This window comes from Tigriopus californicus, chromosome 5 (assembly GCF_007210705.1).
Source record: "Tigriopus californicus strain San Diego chromosome 5, Tcal_SD_v2.1, whole genome shotgun sequence".
Classification (NCBI taxonomy): domain Eukaryota; kingdom Metazoa; phylum Arthropoda; class Copepoda; order Harpacticoida; family Harpacticidae; genus Tigriopus; species Tigriopus californicus.
In genome coordinates, this window is record NC_081444.1 from 11,947,120 (window position 1) to 11,956,577 (window position 9,458).

Genomic DNA, 9,458 nt, shown 5'->3' on the forward strand with positions numbered 1-9,458 from the left:
GCTCTAAGTCCAAAATTCCATGATCTTTGGTCCATTGCGAGAAGGAAAGACCTTTTGAACTATGACTTTCAAAATGAAATTTAAAAACTTAAGAAGCGCTGACGCCACCTCTAAATACAAAAAGCACAATAATGGGCATTGCTCCCAAAAAGTTGACATCTTTAAACGAGAATTTGTTGCTAGATAATCAAAATTTTCGTGCTTGATATGTTACTTTTGTCCAAATCTAACAAGAATATTGATATTTTTTGATTTGGCCAAAACATTTGGCATTATTCTTCAAAATGACAAAAGGCATATCAAAATGGCAAAATTGATTATGCTTTAACAGGTCAAAAGTAAATGACGGCTTCATTATTCTGATAACCGAAAATGACACTCAAGGTTGTTCTTTGCCTTTTGTTTGTCTTCAAAGAGTGTCCATTGAACCCCAAGTAAGATGGAACTCTTACCAAAATTGTCAAGATTGTGCAATAACTTTGGAGTAAAAACTGACAATCCAATCCTTTTGACTCAAGGAATATGTTCACTTATCTCCTCTGACGAAAAATACAAATGTAGTTATGCCAAATAGTTAAAATACGTTTTAGTCATTTTGTACATGAACAAATAAAAAAGGTCTAAGATTTGGAATTGCATTTAATATGGTTGCCTTCTTACCCGGCAAATTAATTCCTTTCCTTCATTTGTAAGTTTTCGCATAATACATTCATTTTGACGAGGAAATAGATATGTCTAGTTGCTTTTAATTGTTTGCCATTGAAAATACGAGGTGCCATGGCATCGAGGACATAGATGACAAAACAAGTTGGTCTTGGCATTCCAGCGACCCAAAATGAATGTGTTTGACATTTCGTAAACCTGGGTAGCAACCGGATGTCTTGAACAATCGAACTATCCCAGATGCCACAGAAACCACGATTAAACAGAATGATTTTCACTTCCTCTTGGGACTCTTGGGTGCTTAGTTTCCGTAATAAAAAAGTAACAACCTAACCCAGGGTTGCCAGACCCTTATAAAGGTGGAAAAAACTAAACAAAATCATGAAACAAAATCATGAAGGAAAATTATCATTATTTAAAAGATTTTTTTTCTGGAGTACAATAATTGAAACTGACCTGTCTAGTATAAGTTTAGGTCAAACCACAATAAATCATGGAAATGATCCGATTCAGCAACCAATCGAAAGCTGTCGCATTGAAAGTGGCCCCTCGCCCACAAAAGCTTTAATTTCGAATTAATTGTCTAAGGCATTGGAGCAATCCCCGGGGCAAAGAACAAGAAAAAGGAATAAATAAAGACTTTCAGCTAAGCCACATTGGAAGGGCAATATTTGAGTGCAAACAAGATGTGTTTCTTTGAAACTTGATTGGTTGCAGGCTATCGACCGGGGTCAGAGAAATCGGGAGGCCTCGGGCTTAATAGTCAAATATGATCCGTTGTTAACACCCCAATGAATACAGTCATCCAAGTTTCTGATTGGAACATTAACAGCAGGTCTGGAAATTGCTTCAAGAATCTTCGGAAATTGCTGCAAGAATCTTCGGAAATGCTTCGATTAAGAAATCTGATCGCAAAGCTGAAGATGTTGGAGAGGTGTAACCTGACGCCCACTAACGCCAAGGACACAGCACCTCCCAAAAGACGTTCATGAACCACATTTCCTGGACCCATTCGCACAACCAAGAAAAGACCGCAGAAAGTACAAAGGAAATTGATGGAGGCTATTGCCGCATTTATCCAAAGGCCTCGGGAATTGTCTGAAAATCTGGTCATTGACAATATCCTAACGAAGAAGTACAGAATTGTGTCTTTGGCCGAGTTGTTGGGTCTAGTTTATAGTACTTTTGGTTACTTCTGCACCGTATTCTGTTAGCTGTTTAATGTAAAAACAATTCGTTCGAATGCATTCAAAGTTTAAATCTCCAACAATTCCTTTAAAGTAAAATTGATTCAACCATAATTTCAAACTTTAGGATCGTCTGTGTAACCACTATTACTCTTATGAAGAAAATGAGGAAATGAAGCCTAAAACACAAGAATAATCGTAATAAAACTGAAACAAATATATAAATGATGATGAAATAATAAAGATTCCACCATTAACATAACATAACGCTGTCAACAAAGCTTTCCGATAAATCAATTGCGGTTGATGTCATTGTGATTCAAACCATATCAATAATGTGAATCCGATTAGGGATTACTGCAATAAAGCAATTCAGCGCGTTGAATAACAACGCTCTCTGCCACTTTCAGGTGCGGACTAACGATCTCGATGAGCTCAGAACGTAGCAAGAGACTTTCGGATTGACATGAATTGACACACAATTTAAAAAAAACCATAAGCGAATCCAGTTTTTATGGGGTTCAGTTCCACCAGATATACATTTTGAGATACGGTTTCTCGAAATGTTCTTAATACAAATTAATGGAAATGAGTGGTGATTGGCAGTAATCCACCATTATTTTGATTTAAGGAGCCAAAGGTAATCTCAGAACCATTGATTTTTAAGGTATTCTAGGCTTCTAATTGGAAACAAAATCACTTTTTAAAACTCAATCTTTGAAATGTGTTTGGACATCTCTTTAAAACGATGAATTTCGCTTTTGACACAGCTAGTTTGTTTTTGCTTTTGGATTATTCAAAGATAATTATGCTCTTTCAATGCAATACCTTTCAGTTTTATTAATTTTTTTTGCTTCATATTTTTGTTAAGGAAAATGAATGTCTCCTCAAATTCTTTGGTAGATTGCTTTTACCGTATTTGGTGAGACCCCAATGATAAATTTATTTTATTTTGAATGATGTATACAAGGCATTTTGATACAACGACACATACTTTTTCTTCGCATGAAATGACAAAAAAATCCTTATCCAACTACATACAAAGCAACGTCGACATGAAATAAAATCTTTTTTTTAATTTTTGGTAAGTAAATGCGACGAGGGCTGTAATTGGGACCAGTACATTGCAAACGAATGTAATTGCAATCAATTACAGCAGTTTCCTGGAGTGAGTGAGGTCCCTGATTTTTTGCGGCTTTCCTTGCCACTTCTTGGAATGGGATTCCCAACAGTTCAAGTTGGAAAAACGTATTCATTTTACTTGATTTTACATTCATGTGATATTTAATCGACCAACGAATTCGCGCCCTTAATTGTAAGGTATTGTCACATGACGCCACGACGTGCTTTTTACTCCTCCCGCAAGAATCTTGTTTTTAATGGTTTTAAGTCGTTAAATTAGTGCCAACTGTGATACCAATGGGCGAGGCCTCGCCTACGAATAGTGGCCCCCATTAATATCTGATATGCTCCCTTCAGTGCGCCTCCCTTTCAAATCCTTCCTCTTCCCATATTCCCAAGCCCAGGTCTTTTTCTAGACGTGAGATTGGAACCCCATTCCTCTTCCCAATAACACCTTCCTTTTTCCCACCTTAATGGATGGCCATAAGGATCCCTCTTTTCTAGGTTGGATTGGCCGACTAAGTATTACGAGGAATCTGTATCGGCGGCGGATCAAGCGGAGATGAGGGGATCAACCGGGGTTACCATGTTTCTTCAACTGCCATGGACGAGCGAATATGCTGCAAGTGACTTGAGTTGGACAGTGTCTCGACAAGATCCGAGCACACCCCTTCACCTTCTTATCCAAGATGTGGGTCACATAGAAGATGAAGAGCAAAGCCTCCTCAACATTTGGGGTCTCTCCTTTCCAACTTTCACTTCTCAGGACCACAGCCCAGCCACTCCTTTAGAACTCTTCAATCTTGCCCTCCATTCTTCTTTCTTCCCACCACAGTGGATGGAGTCAGCAATCATTTTCATCCATAAGAAGAGGACCAGGGACATTCCAGACAACCATTAGACCATCGTCCTTTCATGAAGATGATGTCCGTCTTCGCCACTGCCTACATCTTGGGATTGGCCGAGGATAGAGATCTTCTGCCCGAGTTCCGATTCGGTTTTTTTGTTGCCATTAATATTCTATTGCTCTTACCATTGACATCTTTCTGTTTATACACTTAACAGTCTTCATAATGTTTAAACTAGATAGTTATATCTAAATGAATATGACTAGAATTGGTTCAGTGCACATGTAAAAAATGAAAGGGTGATGTATAGACAATATGATGCATATACATCATACAATGGTTGTTGATAAAACGAGAAAAATGTCAAGAAGGTAAAAGCGATAAAATAGTTGACTAGAATTGGTTCAATGCACATGAAAAAAGGGAGGAGGGAAATCACAGACAGTACAAACACAGTTAGGTAAAGGTAAATGATGAAATTCTTGGTTATTGCAGAGAAGAGGATGGGCCAAATTGAACAGATCTTTTGTCAGCTCTCGTTGTTGATGGCATTTGGCCGGGCAAAGGTGCGTGACCGCCAATATTCCGAGGGGATGTCGGGCCAAGGACAATGAGGTGTTAGCAAGTCCTTGACCGGGAAGGACAACTTGTGTCCGAACATCACCTCCAGAAAGGTCAGGTTGACTTTCTAATCAACTATTTTATTGCTTTTACCATTGGCATTTTTCTTTTTATACACTTAGCAGTCTGCATAATGCTTAAACACCATATATCCTTTATATTTTTCGCCATGACATGACCAAGAGTCGCGACAAAGATATTATTAATTATTATTATTGTTATTAAATTTATAATATTTACACCAGGCTTCAGCTTCGATGATCATCAGCAAAACATGTTGTGAGAAAAAGTCGAATTGTAAGAGAATTTGAACAACAAATTGTCAATTTTTTTAACAGTTGTTCAAAAAGCCCAAAAACACATTAACAATTTCAAATGAATATCTAATCCTTCAGGTCTTTTTTTGGAGTCCCTGTTAATGATTTCCAAATGTGAATCCCGTTTACAAGAGCATCAAATAGTAAAAATGCTGAGGTCAGTTTCAGGGTGGAACAATGTTAATCAGTTTTCCAAAAACGAGGAGTTGGTTATTGAAATATTGCACGAACCATAAAAGTTGAGTTTCCATACAAACAATCTGAGATTGCTCATTCCGATTATCATGACTGGAGATGGTGGAAAAATTCAATCGCTTATTTTACAAATTCTATTCAATTATTGACTAAACTGCATACTTTTGCATAAGTTAACAATGAGCTATTTTTTTGCTTATTTGATACTTTTCACCAAAATCGAAGATTCCAAAGCAAAAAAAGTAGTCTATAGACAGGTTACTTTGTCTAAAAAAATAAATCTTATGGATATAAAAAAGTAAAATTGTGGCATATTACAATTATGCCAAGCAAGATGAGCATTTTGTTTTAAAGGTAGATGACCTGGAACCGTAATCTTATCTTTTACGAAAAAAAACTACTTTGCCCCCAATGTTTAAGTGCTTTCTCAAAAAGTTGTGTTAAGCTTTACTTTTTCCGCTTCAATGGCTCAATTGAGGTGTCCGAACCTTAATTTGAAAATTAATTTTGGGCTGATTTTTGCTGCACATACTTACTTTTATTGAAAATGCCCCCAAAAGACCACGACCAACAAAATATAATTCTCATTGAACTCTACCTTCATAAGTTATCTGATTTGCTGACAAATTAGAATTTAGAGCTGACGCCATCTTGGGTAGGGACTCTTGCCTTATGCATGCTCCTTCATCTTTGCATATTTCCCCCATCTCTAATCATGACGCCCTTCAGGTTGACGTCCTTGGGTCGATGAAAAACCGAAACTCGCTTCGCATAATATTGGTCATGAACCCCCTGGTCTCCTTTGCATTGTTGACAGTCAAGATTACACCCATGAAAAACAGCAATATTCCTTGAATATGTATTACTTTAGGGGCGGTAACAAGATGCAATGCATCTCTCGTGAGGTTTCTCCTTATTTATGACACTTGTCTCATGCCTCAATCTCAGTGGCGAAGTTACTCATTGTGAAGGATTCTCGAATTCGTCCAACCTGTAGTCTAACTGCAATACGGAATGGAGTGCACAAGGAACTAATCATCTGAGCTGTGGTATAACTCAAGACGGTAAAACGGAAACGCGTTCGAAGTTATTGGTTTCGCCTGGCCAAGCATGTATTCTCAGATTGGAGTAACGTTTGTGTTCCCTATCATTGGGGCCCATTGTTTAAGCGAGAGGAACCCATAACCGTGATTTTGTTGCCTAATCCAGTTTTCACCGTTGGACCATGATTTATGAACATGGTCAAATCCCGTAAGGTCCTTTCGGTGGGACATATCAGCGTGGGCGTAGGTGGATGTGGGTTTGGGATTAGCTTCTATGTCTGTTTCAATCTCTTTCTCAGAATCTGCTTCATCGAACGTTCTGGGTACAAACGTACATATAGATTTGTAATCACGTCCGCGTCTCCGCGTTGACTCTTGACATGTGATGTTTTCGATCCGGAAGGTCACCTTTTTAGCTTAAAGGACCTCGATTAGGGCTCCCATCACAAGCTATAGAGAGTACAATATCATAAAATAAAAAACTCCTTTAAATGAGCGGCAAAATGCGACCCTGACGTTCTAGGTCTGGGAACCAGGGTTGCTTTAAAAACTCGTTCCTGATCTTTAGGTCTTCATTGCTCTACCTTTATCGTTGGAATGGAGAATAGAGGTTCTTCAAGCTAGATAGTTGATTTTCCGGATCGAAACACATCACTACTCTTGACCCAAGAGCAGACCGCAAGGTCATCTTGTTTTGATGCCGTCTGAAACGACCCACGCAAACCTGACCTTACTTCGAGTTTGAAAAATTCATTTGAGCTCTGGAAGAGAAGAAGCAATGTGCGGTATCAAACATGTTGATGGTTGCTAAATAGGTGAAATGATCCTTGAGATGTTGATGATTAAGCGAAAAAGTGAGACTCGGTATTGCACTACGCCTATTTTACAATGTAACTCAGAGTAATTGCAGCTGATTACATCCTAAGTCCGAGTAGTTGGAATTATTTATATTCGAACTCGGATTATTTGTAATTTCAAAAACATAAATCACAATTGCAATTTCTTCTTTTATTCATGGCAAATTTGGGTGGACTTATAACATAGTTTTTCAATTAACATTTTTTCCAATAGACAATGTCGTCGCAGTATCAAACTGGTTATCCGTTTGTGGGTATGATTAGCGTCTAAAACTTTCCATTGAAGAAAGGTCGGGAAAGAGAATTGGACATCAGGGTCAAGTCAGAATCTCTTCGTATGCTGATGATGCAAAATTGTGTGTGGGTAGGAATGGTCAAGATTTCGGTAGTCTTAAGAGGTCTTTGATCAAACCTACTCTTGGGTTGCTGAGAGTAGTATGGCCTTGAATGGAATGAATTTCCGCTCAATGAACTTTGGGTCGACACCAATTGAACACTCCGCTCTTAAATAGAGAGGTAAAAGTATTGAGCAAGTTTCGTCCATGAAAGATTTAGGTTTAGTCCGTCAAAATAATGGAACGATCGAATGAGCACAGTCCAATTAATTGAAAGTTAGCAAGCTTTATCAAACATGCCGGTTGAGTGATTCCACGGACCTTCTAAAAAAGAAGATGGACTCCGCTCAGTCACAGATTCTCTTTGTTGGGTGACCCACAAGGAAGAAACGACAAATTAGCAACGCCAATTCAGCCTGTATTATGTCTTTAGGCTCCTTTAGTCTTGGCTTGATCGGCTGGGTCAAACAGTTTTGGCATTAAGTGGGTGAAATGGGCTGAATTATTCGACTCCTCCTACTTTGCCTTGAACTTGCTCATTCAGGGCTTCTCTTTTCAAATGAGGGAGGCTAAATGATAAGGTAATATATACACTTCATGAAGGAAAGCTACCAAGTGTCAAATAGTTTTGAACAGCATTATTTCTGGAAATGCTTGTTATTATTTTCAACTTTCATTTCATTTGTTAAACCCAAGGCCATGATCAATAACTAAGTTCCCAATACAGAAGTCAAAACTGGCTTTGCTATCAATTCTGTTTGAACCCTGGTTGCGCTCGAGTCAAGAGGTGCCATGACTGCAAAAAAAAACATTTCGTCCTGATCACGTACTTCACTAATCTATCTAATTGCAGTGTCCAAATAACACTCATTGTTGACCATGTTTTTCCAGTGCACCCTAGGCAGGATTATCTATGATTCAGTGAAGCTGTTCTTTGAAGTGTTTTCAACACGAGGGTACTTTCCCATTGGGCATTGTGGTCCAAATGTGAATTTCACCTTCAATTGACCCTAATTCCCTAATCTGGTTGAAATCACCAATGTTGTTCCATGAGGAAGTTCTGAAGGCAAAATCACAATGAAGAGGTAAGAAAGAAATGACAAGTAGTGACACTCTGGTACTCTAATGTTTTAACTCTCATTTAAGTCTAATTCGAAAGCCAGACAGAAACATGTGCATATCTCTTGTTTTTCGACCAAAGTTTCTGTCTGTCAACTGCATAACTAATAGCAGTGCGTGATATGAAGCCAAAGCAAAAACTTTACTTTGAATTCCTCCAAAAATCAATCGTTTTGAAACATCACTTCATTTTCGTGAAATTCTAGCAGGATTATCATATACAATCCAAAACTTGTCATGCTCACTTCTTAAGATGTAATGATGAGCAGTCTTGGGTTTGTGGCGTAACCACCCAAATATCTGATAAGAGATCCTTGCAATAATTAAGGTCTAAACTTATGTCACAGTTAACGATCATCTTTATTGACTTCTAAACAACTATACTAAAATTGATCTATAGAGTCCTTTACAATTATGTTCTCAGGAATCACTGTCTCATCTTAGAAAAAAGAATAAGAAATAACTTCTTAAATAATCTCTTTACACCACTTAAAGTGCATACCTAAAATCAGAAATATGAAGATTTGGCGCCCAAATTGCCCCTTGACCATTGCAAAACGCATTATGAATTGCCACAATATCATACAAAAAAAAAGAATGTCTTTCCAGTAAAAGTTATTAAAGCAGATTTCCCTAGCTGTTTGAAGTCTCTAGTTGTTTCCAAAAGATATACAAATTGGTTTTAACATGCCATTCATACTTTGGGAAGTACATAATGGGAACAAGTTCTTCAAATCCAACTGCTCAACTCTTATATTTATTCGAAAATTACAGCTATTTCTAATTTTTGTATCTTTAAGTCTGCTCTATCAGTACCTCTTAACAAGCCTGGAAGATTTACGTGCTTGTTTTTTGCTAAAAATATATCGTGGTATGTGAATAACACATCAACACATTTACTGATTGTTAATGTTTGTTTAGGAGAATTGCAAACAATGAGGTTGTTTTGCAAATCCCATATCAGCTTTACAAGGACAAAGTAAAACAAATGGTTAAGTAGCATCCAGATCAACCTTCTCATGTTCCCAGGCCTAGCTCGGTCTGGCCTGAACTCAAACTCATTGGTAAAAATCCTAGTACCTAAGATACATGAGAAAGATTGACGAGTTGATCGAAATGCTGGCTCCCGACATTCGATCTCTCTTCATATT